At 55.4% G+C, this 15019-nt stretch overlaps 1 long non-coding RNA gene across 2 annotated transcripts; it reads left to right on the top strand.

The window, feature by feature from the left end:
* Positions 1 to 3971: 3971 nt before the first annotated feature.
* On the top strand, positions 3972 to 7263 carry LOC115520954. 2 transcript variants are annotated; one of them, XR_003970903.1, is made up of 3 exons: positions 3972 to 4035; positions 4333 to 4417; positions 7058 to 7263. It is a non-coding gene; the product is annotated as an uncharacterized LOC115520954 (long non-coding RNA). The 2 variants fall into 2 exon arrangements; XR_003970902.1 differs by lacking the exon at positions 3972 to 4035 and having other exon boundaries at positions 4275 to 4417.
* The last annotated feature ends 7756 nt before the right edge of the window (positions 7264 to 15019 follow it).

The following is a 15019-nucleotide window of genomic DNA, read 5'->3' as shown; positions in this document are numbered from 1 at the left end:
ATCGTCATGGCAACAATTGACGTCAGTACTACCATTTCCCGTTGCTTGATATGGGGGGGGAGGGGGGCAGCCACCCCAACCACAAGCAAATACCCCACAAAGCCTCCTCCCCTTACTGAGCCGATCAACCAGGGGGTCGACAGGCTTAATATAGCACAGAGTTAAAAGCAGTGTCTGATGTCAGTCAAACTTTGGTTCAAATCCTCATTCTGCCTCGTGTTAGCTGTGGGAATTTGAGCAAGTTCCTTAAGCTCTGGAAGTCTCATTGTACAAGGGGGATGAAGGAGTTATGTGCCTCCAAGGGTCACTGTGAGGACTGCATGGGATCACGCAGGTAATGGGCATTCGGCCAGCTCGTGGTTGGTGCACCCTGACATTAGGGGCTGTTGAGTCTCAGGTACCCATTAATGGATGTGGCACTTCAGATATAGAAGCACAGCCCCTAGAGAGCCTAGAGAGGATTTCCGAGGACTGGGCCCCTGCGTCCGAGCATCTCAGCATTGGGGGGTCTCAAGGCGGAGCAGAGACAGTGGAATTTCCAGACTCTGAGGAAACCCCAGATGCCACTTTCCTGAAACCCCATCACATCCGGACTCTGACCCAACTTCCCCTTTCTCCTCCCCTCTGCCTCCTCCGAGGCCTTCTCAGCAGCCTTCTACCTCTTGGGCCTCGATCTGGTCTTCGAGAGAAAAGGACGGACGAAGGCACATGGAAAGCACTAGACACGCCTCAGCAATTCACATAACGCTCTTCCCACCTTTCAGCACGCTGTTCCTTCTGCCTGGAATAGCCTCCCTCCCAACCCCACTTACCCTTCAGACATCCACCAATTGTCACTTCTCAAGGAAGCCTCCTCTGACCACCTGTCCTTCCCCTCTCATAGCACCTGCTTATCTGTTCCTTGATGCCTGACGAATGTCTGTTTTCCCCCATCACACTGTAGACTCACTGAGGGCAGGGGCTGTGTCGTGTTCATCCTGACATCCCAGGGGCCTAGAATGGCCAGGCTCAGGAGTTTGTAGGATGTCTGCAGATTAGACTAGCTAGTGAATGCTCGGTAAGTCCATAGGGGAGAGGCCCCAGTGCTGTGTGGAGAAGGAACAGAACCAGCTAGGAGACCCAGAATGGTTCCCCCAGTGAATCTCAGATGAGCAGCTGTTACCCAGGCAAGGACATGGAGGTGGGAAATGTACCCGGCACTGTGATTGGTGCATGCCAAGGGTGAGCTTGGTGCTGAAGACACTGTCCAGAGGGACGTACTCATGTTTTGGAAATACAACGCTGGCTGCTTTGTGGGGAACAGGCCACATAAAGGGATAGAGAGTAGCAACAGGGAGACGAGTCAGGAGGCTGCCGTGTCCTCCCAGGTGAAAGGCAACGGTGTTGGACCAGGCATTCATTAGCAATGGAAATAGAAGCAATGGGATTTTTTAAATGCGAGGGCCCCCAGGTGGCTCAGTCATTAGGCATCTGACTCTTGACTTCAGCTCAGGTCATGATCTCACAGTTTGTGAGTTCGAGCCCATCAGGGTCTGCACTGACAGCCTGCTCAAGATTCTCTCCTTTCTCAAAATAAACACATAAGCTTGAACATAAAATAAAATGTTCTGGAGAGGACAGGATTTCATAGCTGCTTAAATATGAAAGAGAGAAGAGCCTAGAAAAAAAACCCAGATTTTTGGTCCTGGCGACCAAGAAAATGACCAAGCTAAGGAACACAGGAGGGAAGGCAGGTATGGGGCACGTTTCCTGCGAGGTGGGGCACCTGGGGGGAGGGGGAGGGGGAGGGGGAAGGGATGTCCAGGAGACAGGTGTAGGGCAGAGAAGACAGATCAGAGCTGAAAGAGAGAAGTGAGTCTCTGACATGGGTGGACGCCCAAGGCATGGGAACCAATGAGATCCCCTTGGGACCTGATTAGGCAGTAAGCAAAGGATGAGAAATTTGCCATGTGGCAGCAACCAGTAAGACGGCAAGAAAATCAAGAGTGCACAGTGTCCAGAAAAACAAGAACACGAAAGTATTTCAAGTAGGAGGGAGTATTTGTATTGAAGTCAGCCATTGCTAAAGGGTCAAGTCAGATAAAGACTCACGAGCATCCCTCGAATTTAGCAACAAGAAGGTCAGTGGTGACCTTGATGAGCAAGCGTTCCTGGGGAATGGTGGGGGAGGAAGCCAGATTGCAGGGGCTGAGTGAGGAAGTGGAAACAGCGTGTGTACACAACTCTTTCAAGAATGTTGGCTGTGAAGGGGAGCTGGAGAAGGACATGGGGTTGAAGGAGGGCTTTCTTCTTTTTCAAAGATAGGAAAGACTAGAGCCTGTTTGTTTGCTGCTGGGAAGGAGCCATCAGGGAGGGAGAGGTTGGAGATGGAGAAAAGAGGAAGGGATAAAGGCAGGGAAGATTCCCTAAGGGAGGAAAAATCCCCAAATATGGCTGCACAGTTGGGGGGCAAGTCAGGGCCTGTACTGGGCCCTGGGGGCTCGGAACAGCTGCCCACTCTCCCCAGCAGCCAGTGTGAGTCACTGGGGGGGAAATAGCCCAAACTGGCAGTGTGGGAAAGGGAGCTGGGCCAGCACGTTCCTCAGGATCCCCAGGGGGTCGGGGAGCAGGGCCCAGCCTGGGCTCTGAGCCCTGAGCTCTGAGCCCTGAACCCCATGCTCTGACCAGAACAAGGGCACAGAGGAGCTGCCTCACCCTTTGGAGGGGCAGGCAGAGTAGTATGAGGCCTGGGTTTTTCTTTTGGCTTTTTTTCTGCCACTCTCTGAACCTCAGTTTCCCCTCCCAAAAGAGTGTGTTAGACCAGATCGAGAGCTTTTAACTTTTTGGGGGGAGGCGGGGGGGTGGGGAGATGCTGTCACAGATCCTTTCTAAATTCTTCCCAGAAATATATGTGTATTTGGAACTTTGAGACAGTTTAGGGGGTCCTGGATCCCCAGAAGTTCACTCATAGAATGTCTCCAGGTAAGAACCCTGAACTAGTGTTGGTTGAGGAGCCTTCTGCCTCTGATATTTGAAAGTGCCCTGGAGCAAGGGAAAAGGCTCTCATAAGGGTCATGGGAGGCAGAGGTAGAGGACTCAAGCCTGGGAGAAGGGCCACGTTTTGAGGTGCGGGTTCTGCCTGAGCATGCCATCAGGAGTCTGCCTGGGTGGCATGGGCACAGTTTAACTGGCAGCTGACCTTACTGCCATCCGCCCCCTCTTGCTGCTTCTGCCCTTCTGTCCTCGGTCCTGGGGGGGATGGGGTGGGGAGGAGCGTCTCGGGAGATCCTGGGTATCTGGTGCCTGGCCCCCTCCCACCAAAGCAGCTGGTGAAGTCAGACCATAGACCAGACCCCACCCGCCCGAGGGGGCTGGTGCTGCCCCCACCCTGCTCTGCCAGCTGACGCCTCCTGCTAAAAACAGCCTTCCCGGGGGGAATATGGGCTTTCAGGCCTCCCCCTCCACCCCCGGCAGGTATTTAAGAGGCCGAAGCAGGGCCAGGCGGGCTGGACGCCATGCTATTCACCGAGACTGCCCACTTCGTAGTGAATTTTCTTCTGTCCCGGTGAGGGGGCCCCGGGGAGGGCGCTGGCGGGATAAAGGGGTCTGGTCCCGCAGCCGGGGGAGGAGGCGTCCAGGCCTGAGTGCCCCGATGCAACCCCTCCAATGTCCCTCCCCGTCCCTCTAAAGTGTCGACCAAGAGTGACTCTGACCCACGCCCCGCCGCGTCTGATCCGAGGCGGCTCCCTTCTCCTCGCCCGTCGTGCTCTGGGGTGACTGCCGCCCCGTTTCCCCCCGCAGACGGCCCCGGGCCACGCCCCCGCACCGCCTGGACCAGGAGTTGTGTTTCTGGGGCTGCCGGGGCCCGGCCTTGCCGGCGCCTGCCTCCCGCCGCAGCCTGGGCGACTACTGGCTGAGCCCGCAGCGTCGCCGCCCGCCGGGCGCCGCCTGGCGCTGGCCAGCGCGGAACCTGCTGCTGCTGCCGGGGACCACAGGCCTGGCAGACGTACCCTCGGCGCGCTGGCCCAGCTGCTACAGCGCGCGCCCGCGCCTCACGTGAGCGCGCGGGGCGGGGCCGAGGCCCTGGAGGGGTGGGGCGGGGGCGGGGGGCGGGTGGGAGGTGGGGCCTGAGCGAAGGAGCGGATCCCCAGAGCCCAGGGCCTGTCAGGGGTTGGATAGGCTGGGCTTGACGGTGCCTGGGAGCGGGAGGAGGGGGCGGCACTGAGTCGGAAGGGCGGGGCCTGAGGCTGCCGAGAGCCGAGGGAAGGGGCGGGGCTATGCGGAATGGGCGTAGACCCGGAGGGAGGCGGAGCCTTGCCCCTATCCTGTCTGTCCAATTTTCCCTCCCTCCAGATGGAAGCACCGATGGCAGAATATTAACTATCAATTTCTGGGCAAGAGGAAGAGACATCTAGTTCCCCTGCGCCCGTGAGAGCCGGTGAGGGGCGGGGCCAAGAGAGGGCGCGGCCGATAGGGGCGGGACCCCTGGGGAAAGCGGTTCCAGAGGCGGGGCCTAGCGGTGAGGTGGGGGAAGAGCAAGGTGTGAGCACCTAGTGGGTCCTCAGCAGCCGCTCCCTCCCAGGCTCCAGGACCTGGAGGGGTTGAGCCACGATGCGAAGGGCCCCTAGGGCGGCTGTGGGACTCTGCGGGGTTACCCATCCGTTCCTTTCTCTACCACAAACAGTTTTTTTAAAAGATTGACGGATCTGGGGCCCCTGGCTGGCTCAGTCACTGGAGCGTGTGACTCTTGATCTCTGGGTTCCAGCCCCACACTGGGTATAGAGGTTACTTAAATATATATATATATATATATATATATATATATTACATAAATACATATATAAGTAAATATATATATATTTACTTTATATATATATTTACTTATATATGTATTTATGTAAAAATATATATATATATATATACACAGAATCTAAAAGGTTGATGGATTTGACTATTAAAATTTCTGTTCATCAAAAGGCACCTAAAAATGTAAAATAGGCAGGGGCGCCTGCGTGGCTCTGTCGGTTGCGCGTGGGTCTCGATTTCTGCTCCAGTCGTGATCTCTATGTTCAGTGAGATCGAACCCTGTGTCCGTCTCTGCACTGACAGCGTGGAGCCAGTTGGAGTTTCTCTCGCCCTCTCTCTCTCTCTCTCTGCCCTTCACCTGCTCACTTGCTCTCTCTCTCTCTCAAAATAAATAAACTTAATTTTTTTTAATGTTTATTTGTTTTTGAGAGAGAGGGAGCATGAGTACGGGAGGGACAGAGAGAGAGGCGGCACAGAGGATCCAAAGCAGGCTCTGTGCTGACTGCAGCTAGCCCGATGTGGGGCTCGAACTCAGAACAGCGGGTTTATGACCTGAGCCGGAGTCGGAGTCGGGCACTTAACCAACTGAGCCACCCAGGCACCCCTCAAAATAAATTAATTTAAAAAAGGGTAAAATACACCGAGGGGCACCTGACTGGCTCAGTCAGCAGAGTATGCAACTCTTGATCTCAAGCTCATGAATTGGAGTCCCACGTTAGGCATAGAGACTACTTTAAAACAATAGTAATAATAATAAAGGTAAAACAGCATTCCAAACAAGTCTCCTGCCTAGCAACCTAAGAGAAAGGAAAGCTCTGGTTGCCTTGAAGGCACCATCCTGGCAGTCATCCTATGACGCGCATCTCTGAATATCTGTGTCCACCGCTGAGCGTGGTTCCGTTTCTCTGGGTATCCATCTCTGATCTCTATGTCCATTCATTTATTCAACAAATACTTGTCAAGGGCCTATTTTAGTTTGTGCCAGGTTTATATTCCGAGTCATCGGGTAAAAGGAACTACTGAAGTCCCTGCCCTCATGGGGCTTACATTCTGGTTAGAGAGACCGACAATAAAAAGAAGTCAGAGATAAACAGTGTGCTGTGCTTGAGAAGAACAAGCTGAGCCAGCTGCTTTATATGGAATGAGCAGGGACTTTGTCTTATCTAGAACAGTGCCTGACTCATAATTGGGGCTCAGTAAATGGTTTTTTGTTTTTATTTTTGTTTTGTTTGTTTTTTGGGGGGCTCGGTAAATGTTGAATGAATGCATGGGTTGGTCTGAGAAGGTAACTCTCAATCAAGGTGTGAAGGATGAGGGTCAGCCACTCCAGACCCTGGGAAGAGTGTTCTGAGCAGAGGGAACAGCCTACGTTCAGTGGGTGGCCCCTTGCCTCTGGCTGTCTGCCCTGGAGTCTCCCTGTTTGCTGTGTCTCTGTTTCTCTTTGCTGTCTCCGTGATCTTGGGAATCGGAGGGCAGGTTTAAACAGCGGCCCTCCAGGGTCTCTGGAAGTGAAGTCACTGCCGATCTGATTCACCCCCTGGACTCTGACCTAACTAGCCTGGCCTGGCCATTCCTCCTGGAAGCAGGCCCTCCCCGTGGCCACCTGAGTCCCACAGCCTCTGGCTCCTTCCCAGAGTAGCATCCTGTAACCCGGCAGGAAGTCCCTCATGCTATCTAACCACAGTCCTGCCGAGGGAGCCCCGGCCCTTCCTCTCATTCTGCCTTGCAGGCAGAGGAGTCCTGCCTGGACAGAGAACCCAGTAAAGACCTAACACAGTGGGACTAATACCCTCCTGCAGCCCCAGGGAGGCGAACCTCAGAGGGGCCGAGTGATAACTCATCTCAGAAGCCTCTGCCACAGCCATTTTTCTCACTGAGTCCTTCAACACCCCGTTTTACAGACGGAAATTCCGGCAGGCCCAGAGAGGAAAACTGGGCAGACCTGGGACCAGAACCCAGATCTCTTGTCAAAATAGTAATAATCGTAACAACAAATCCGTATTGCTCATTTACTCTCTGCCAGGTACTATGCTGACGCTTGGCGTGAGTTTTCTTTTTTAAGACTTTTCACAAACCTACAAGGCGGATACCATTATTATTTCCATTATCCTCAGAGGAGGAGACTGAGGCTCAGAGCCGTCACGTGACTTGCCCAAGGACACCCAGAGTGTTGGTGGCAGAGCTGCGTGTGACACCAGGCAGTGTGGAGTGCCCAGGTACACACCCTGCGCCCCGGGGCCCCAGAGGAGTGTCACGGATGTCTGTTTTCCAGGGATCTGGGGAGACAGGCTTCAGGTTCATCACATGATTGTCCCAAGGCTGACTGGTGCCGAGCCACGATGAGCGGGAAGATGTCCTGGGAACAATGCACAGTCCCATGTCCCTCTCTGTGCGTGAAGATTCTCTACGTTTGCCTTCTCCCCTGGGATCTCCATGTTTCTGCCCCTCACTGCCCAAATAAAGCAGTTTTCACCTCTCTCTGGCTCTCTCTACTTTGGGCATGATCATTTCAGTTCTCCCCACCCACACACACTGAATTAGACTGAACCCACAGGGCTGGGAGGGCCTCTGCGGTCACTCCTGACCCTTCCCCTGTCCCCAGATCCCCCCGAGCCCCCTCTGTGGCACAGACTAGATGAACCAGACCTGGCTCCTGCTGTCCAGACTCTCACAGTGCCATAGCTAGAGAAAGACAGACACATACGCCAGCTCAGTAAAGTGCTGCAGGAGGGTGACATTAGTTTGTCTGGGGCACAGTGAGTCCTCCGATGGATCGGGAAAGACTTCAAGGCGGCTTCCTCGAGCTAAATCTTAACAGGTAGGCAGGCACTGGGTAGGCACACACAGGGAACAGCACTCCAGGCAGAGTGGGCAGCACGGAGGAAGTTTCCTTCATACACAGGCTGAAATGGTCATCCCGCTGAGGGAACTGTGAGACTGGCAGCCAGTGGGCTCAGCCTAAGATGAGGCTAACTGGGCCTGGAGCTTCAAAGACCTTGAACGCCAAGACAAAGGGGTTGGACATTCTCCAGGAGGAGGTTGAGAGCCAAGGACAGGTTTAAAGCAAAGGAGGGACACGGTCGCCTCATGGCATCTCCAGGTCTAGACCCCCCCCTCCCTGAGTCTCAGGGTAGTGAGAATGAGTAGTCTCTGGTGAATGAGTAGTCTCTGACCCTCAACTAGGTCCAAGGCCTCAGGGCACCTGTCCCTGTGCTCCCCCTCACACACTCTCCTGGCTCCTACCTGAGACTGAGGTCAAGAGTGGATCCTGCCCGGCCTCAGAGGGTGCTGATGGCTGGAGGAGGGAGTCTTTGGGCTGCTATCCTAACTCATCCACTCATGGTCAACACCAGCTCCCTTCCCAACCCCATGAGACCCACATATGGCCCATCCCATGCCCTTGGTGGGGGCCTCAGTCATGTAAACAGGTAACTACAGGGCAGCCCCACTCTAGCTCCCCAAAGGAGCAGGTTCCTAGAACCATCTCCCTTCCTCCTCCAGCCCCTCTCCCTCCACATGGGACCCAGTCCCGGTCTCTAGTGCTCCCTGCTCCCTGACTGTCTCTGGATATTGTCTTCTCCTCCTGCCCTCTGGCCTCACCTAGTTCCGGCCACTATCACTTTCATCTGGATCAGTCTCTTCCTGGTTTTCTCACCAACAACTCTGTCCCATCTACACTACCAGAGTCTGTTTTCCTGTTTTGTATGTCCTTGTGGGTCATCCAGGTTGATCTCCAAGGGTAGCTGGAGTTCTGGAGAGATCTAGGCTAGAGACAGAGATTTCGGTCATAAGCATATAGACTTTCTCTCTCTCTCTTTCTCTTTCTTTCTCTCTCTCTCTCTCACCCACCCACCCACCCACACACACACACACACACACATTTCTGTCTAGACCCATGGATCCTAATGACATCCCAAAGTCACCTCGCCTCAACCTGTCCCAAACTGACCTCTCTGTTCCCAAGCGTAGCCACTGCTCCTCCTCTAAGCGTCCATGGACCGCTTGGCACCTCCTTCCCCTCATTTGTCCAAGCTGGACCTTCAGGGCCATGCTCCGTCCTTCCTCCTCAGGGGCTCACTCTCTCAATTCTTAGTCCTTCCCTAAGTCCCGCCCCTTTTGCCCCCTGAACGCCACCCATACCTCTCTCCCTCTATCTTCCTCCACCCTCTAGCAGCATTTGACATGGTGGGTCGCCCACTGCTTTTGGAAACCCTTGTTTCCCTCAGCATTCAGGACACCCCTGCTCCTGGACCTCTTCCTTTCTCACTGACCATCAGCTGAATGTCCCTGCCAGCTCCCCTCCCAGAGTCTAAATGTTGGTGAGTCTCTGGAGTTGTCTTCTTGAGCCACTCCTCTCTGGTGAATCGTGTGCCTTCAAATTTGGGACACCCCCAAATTCTTAAGTGTAGGCTCATGGACCCATTAACTGCTAGCCTGATGTCTCCATGGGGACTCTAATGGGCATCTCAAACATTAACTCCAAGGCTACACTCGTAAGCCCCAGCACTGAGAACGGGCCCAGCTCCGGAAATGCTGGCGTTGGCTGACACTGCCCAGGCCCCCACTGGCTCTTGCCTGGGTGACTGCAACCACCCAGTGCTTCCCTGCTGCACGGCAGGGAGGACCATCCAAGCAGAGCGACTGCCTGCATAAAGGCAGGAAGGAGAGCAGGGTTATGGCTCGGAGGAAAGTCCAGAGTGCACCATGGGCATCAGATAGCGAAGACCTTACGTGTAAGGTGTAGACGTCCCGAGGGCAGTAGGAAGCCACAGAAAGGATTTAAAGCCAAGGGGACATACTTGACTTGACATTTCTTTCACTCCTTCGTGCCTTCCTTCACACATCTACTCCATCAACCAATAAACATTTACTGAGCAGCCTCTATTGGGAAGTGACCCGGAGACAGAAGAGAACAGCCAGAGAGGCTGGACTTGGGACAGAGACACAAACAAGGAGCTGATGAAATGCTGTAGGCCCAGGCACAGGTGAGAAGGACCACAGCTGTGGGGGTGGAGGAGAGCGGATGATGAGCCTGAGGTGGGAGGCTGGGTTCCTGGCTTGGGCAACAGAGTAGGGGGACCCTCGGCCCACAGGGGCTCTATTCCATAGGGTATGTGGTGGGGAGAGCCCTCTCTTCCTCCTGCGGAACGTGGAAGTCCTCAGGAGTGGTTTGATCTGGGTTTCTGGGCTTTAAGAGAGGAGCAAAAATTCAGGAAGTAGAGAAGTGGAGAGAGGCATTCTAGGCTGAGGGAACAGCATGTTCAAAGGCCCTGAGGGGAGAGAAGCTTGATACGCTGAGGAGCTGAAAAGCCAGTAGAGTTGAAGTTCAGTGAGCCAGAGAAAAAGTCCGGCGGGGGGTTGGGGGGGGGTTGAGGGGGGGTGCGGGAAATGAGGTCGGGAGCTTGATCTCTCTGAGGCATGACCTGGAGTACTCGGGGAGGCTCACCAGGATATCAGACCTCCCTGGGCAGACAGGAAGGAAGGAGAATTTGCGAAGGGACTAGGAGGGGACAGACAGATGAAGTGTGTATTGGAGGGGGGCTTTCTAGCATGTCTTTCTGGGAAAAGTCACTAAGAGGAGGTCCCACTGGGATACTTCTGAGGTGCAAGAGGAGAGGGAGAGAATCCTCTGGGTTCTGGGGAGACTCCGTTGCCATGTAAGGAATTGATCGAGCCAAATAAATTTCCTCTGCATAAGTCAGCAGCCTTAGAACAGCCCTCTACCACCTGTCCCAGAAGAAAGTTGGTGGAGGGGACACAAGGTCATCTCAGGGAGCTCTTGGACTCCTGCCTCCTCTCCCCAGGCCCAGGGAATGGGCACACTGGTGAATGCCAAGTATGTGCCACGCCCTCGGCCAGGATTTCACTCAACTGCACCTACGAATATTGCTGGACGCTCCCCCTGTGCTCTGCGCCCCAGGTGCTCGGTTTTAAGGGCCTCACTTGGTGGCCGTAGCTCATTTACCTCACAGGAACCCCAAGACGTGGCTATTATCATCCCCGCTTTACAGACGAGGACACTGAGGCTCAGAGGGGGCCTGCAGCCACACCGCAAGGACGCGACGCTTCATCACTACAACTGCCTCAACACAAAAACACCTCGCTGAACCCTGGCCACAGCCTGAAGTGACACCCAGGGTCCTCATTTTACAGAGTGTGCACTGGGAGGCCTGGTGAGGGGAGGGACTCGTCTGGGGTCACAAAGCTGCAGGGTGGGTCCAGATCATTTGGAGGAAGAGGTTGGATGGGAGAAGTGAGGGGTCTGAGCAGTGCCGAGAGGAAGGGGTGGCACTGGGGACTGGACTAGGACAGGCTTTCAGTTTCCCTTTGAAAGGGACTTCCCCTGAGTGGGGAATTTTGATTGGAAAGTTGTAAGCAACCCACACTCCACTGGTTTGGCTGCCTCTTCCCCAGTGGCACCCAGAATCTGAAAAGAAACTGAAAGTTGGGAAGAGGGGAGGGAAGGGGGAAGGGAGAGGCTAGGGCAGTTCAGAGCAACCGGGTTGAATTTCTGGTGACCTCATCAAGCCTGGGGGAGATAGGCAGGTGAGCCAGATGACACGCCGCATGGCTATTGGGGAAATTGAGCCCCGGAGAGACAGCTCTGATAGTGACTGGGCCCTGGCCGTGTTACACAACCACCCCACCCCAGTCCCACACACGCACGCACGCATGCACACACATGCACGTTCACAGAGACCAAGGCAAGAGGGAGGGGAAGGAAGAAATAAAAGGGCTGAGCGGCCTAAAATGTTGAATCTTTGGAAACCAGGTCCCTGTGATTTGGTGACTGGTGGGATGGTGGGTCCTAGGGACGCGCCCCTGAGGTGCCTCAGTATCCAGACTCAGGTTCAAGGCTCGTGATTGGCAGGGAGGCTGCAGACCTGGGTCCCGCTGACAACCGAACCAGATCCCAGGGTACCCAGGATGCTGGGGAGTCGAGTCCCTGGGGTGCTGAGCCTGTGGCTGCCTTGCCTCTCCCTGCTGACATCCTAATTGTGCCTCACAAACCCGAAGCATCAGAAGCTTCTATGAATGCCTCTGGCTGAACCTAGCACTGCCACGCTCCTCTGAGATCCTGAGAGCCACTTTCTGCTGGTTCTGACCTCCTCCTCTGCTGCTCCCATAAACACCCCGCCTCCCTGGGTTTCCTCCTCTGTAAACAGGAACAATGAGGGTACACATCTCACCAGGTCGTGAGCTAAGGTATGGAAAGCAGTTGGCACAGGGCTTGGCGTACAACAGGGGTGTAAGCAATGCTAGCAGCTATGAGTATTATTGGTGGTGGTCATTCCTGCCTTTTCAAGGATCTCCAGGATTCTGTCCTCGGGGGTGTTTCCTCTCCCTCTCTGTTGGCTCCTTCCCAGTCTCCTTCCCAGGGCCCCACCCCATCACCTGCCCCTCCAACGACAGTGCTCCTCGCTGCCTGGGCACTTCCTGGGTGATCTCATGCACTGCTTGGCTCTGTTTACCTTCATCTCACAGCATCCAGAGGCCCAGATTTCCTGGGGTCAGTTCTGACTTAAAACCTTCTCTGTCCGTTGTCCCTGAAAGGTCACTAGCCAGACTTTGGGCCCTGGCCTTTGGCTCAGGAAACATGATCCGATAGCATGTCTATGTGCTGCCTCCTGGATGTGCCCCTGAATGTTCCCTGGGCACCTGAGACTCAACAAAGCTCAATTCAGCAAGCCCCGCCCCCCCCCAGCCCAAGTTCTCTTTCCCTCCGTTTTCCTGTCTCAGTCAACAGATCCACTTTGCCAGCTGTCACCCACATCAGAAATGCAGGCGACAACATTATCCCTCCCTTCTCCCTACCCCAGGCCTGCAGCCGGCCAGCCCCTGAGTCCTAGGGATCCTGTCTCCAAACCTCGCTCCAGACTAGGCCTGTCGCTCCATCCATACCTTCACACAAACCGTTTGCTGTTCTCATTTTGTTCTGTTCCCAACTCTACCTCCATCCCTGGCCCGTGCACATGCCCCTCCTTCGTGAAGCCTCCAGCCTCCTTAGCTGACCCCGGTCTGGCTCTTTTTCTCCCTTTAAGGCACTGCCTGCCTCTTCCCCTGGATGGGAAACCCCTGAGGGCAAGGGCTCGGCGTGACTCACAGCTGGTGGAGGAACTCTAGTGTTTGTGAGTATGAATCATGGAGTCCAACCTGTCACTGTACAGACCGGCAAACTGAGGCCTAAGGAGGTTCCAGAGCAGGAGGAGGCTGACCTGGGGCAAAACTACGGTCTGTGGGTCCAGCTGATGCCTCCCCAGAAGGAGACGGGGTGACTGGCGCTGGGAACCGGGCCGTATCAAGTCACCCTTGCTGAGGTCTCCACCGGGACGTAGCCATTCTCTGATGTCTCTTCCCCTCTCCAGGCCTGTGCAAGTGCTGCCCCCCCTCCCCCCGCCCATGCTAGGAAGGCCCATCCCCCACCTCCGACTAGCTATTGCCCACTCACCCCTCACCTGGCATCTCACCGGATCCCCACCACAGGGTCCCCGTGGAGACCTCAAGTGTACCCAATCCTCCTTTATAGGGCCGTGTTCTCTTCTGCCCTCCTCCCACCTTTCAGCCCCACCCTGTGGCTCTCCTGAGGTCCCAGGCTCCCTGCCAAGGAAACTCATTCCCTCCCATCCAGGGAGGCTAGGAGCATCTCAGGCCAGGGCAGGGGGCTGAGGCCTCACTGGACAGCTGGGACGGATGAGGGATGTGTTTTCACATATGGGGTTCTAGTCTCTACAGCTGCCTTTCCCCCATCCATCCCAGAGTCCCCCTGTCCTTCCCACTGCTCCTTTCCCTGCCTCTGTGCTGGCAAAAGCCCATACCTCGAAGGCTCTGACCACCACGGCCTCAGCGATCAAACTGAGGCACACACAGCCACCCACGGGGACAGGCACAGAAACGCCAACAGCTACTTTTTCATCCACATTCACATTCTCTCACACGGCCGCACACCCTCATAGTTGTACACCCAATCTCAGTCAGTCTCAGTCACCAACGCGCAATCTGAAGGACAGATAGGCACACACCCAGAAAGTCTCAGAGTCGCCAAGAGTCACCAAGTCTCTCCCTCCCTCTAAATACCCACGGCCCAACAAAGATGCAGGCTCACACAACCACAAACGTGCACACCTGGTCACACACACACACACTCACAGTCACAAAGTCTCTCACACACAGATACAGAGCAATACACAGTCACACACAGAGAGAAACAGACACACACAGTTGCACACAGGCCCCTGGAGACACAGAACAATGGGCGCATTGTCTGGGCTGGCAGCAGCTGGGGAGGAAGGAGCCACAGTGTGGACGGAGGAGGCCGTGGGGGCTCCGCACACCGCCCCCCCGCTCACTCCCACAGCATCCTAAGCTTCTTCCCTCTTCCAGAAGCCAGACCCTGCGGGGACCTGGATTTACTGAGGGATTGGGCTCCCAGACGACCCTTCCTCAGACTCCAGCAATATCTTGGAGGAGAGGCAGAGCTCCCTGTGGGCCTGGCTCCCTCTAGGGCTCTGGGAACTCAGGGTCCTTCAGAGAGCCCTTTGCTCTCTCCTCCTGGGTTTGCCTCTCAGCCCCTCAGCGCAGCGCCCGGAAATCGGGAGCTTTGGGATCTGCTCTTCACCCCTGACCCCAACCCCTCCAGGACTCGCACACCCTCCGTCTGAGCCCTGCCAGCCGGTGCGGGCAGCGCCTGGCAGCATTGTGGGTTCCCTATTGTGGTCGAGACAGAGATGCAGGTCACGGAGTCCATTCCTTAGTGGCAGTGAGTGGAGAAGGCACTGTTCTGTCAGTGAACTTCAGCGGGGCAGGATGCCCCTCCCAGCCCAAGGCTGGTTCCTTCTGACCTCCCACTTCGGCCAGGCAGTCCCAGATCTGAATGGACTTCTCCAAGGGTTTCCGTACAGCCCCCACCTCATTTTAGTGGGTCTTTCCAAATCCTTTCTCACCCTCAGTTACCGGTATCTGCTGTGTGTCCTTGGGCACATCACTTTCTCTTTCTGAACCTGGGTGTCCCAGTCTGGAAAATGAGGAGGGGTGTTGAAGCAGTTGAGAGTATTCTGTGGCCTCAGAGTGGGGGGGGGGGCGGGGGGGTCTACGGGAGTGAGTGCTGAGTGTCATGTCACCTCAGCCCTCCTCCGCCCCTTTGTGGTCAGATCTGTGGGGAGTTCCTGATTTCTCAGGCCCTGCGGTGGTGTCTCCACACCTCACAGCCTCAGGCCTCCCAGGAGGCCATACCAGT

This window comes from Lynx canadensis, chromosome C1 (assembly GCF_007474595.2).
Source record: "Lynx canadensis isolate LIC74 chromosome C1, mLynCan4.pri.v2, whole genome shotgun sequence".
Classification (NCBI taxonomy): Eukaryota; Metazoa; Chordata; class Mammalia; order Carnivora; family Felidae; genus Lynx; species Lynx canadensis.
Note: the sequence above shows the minus strand (reverse complement) of the source record. Positions and strands in the feature narration are given on the sequence as shown.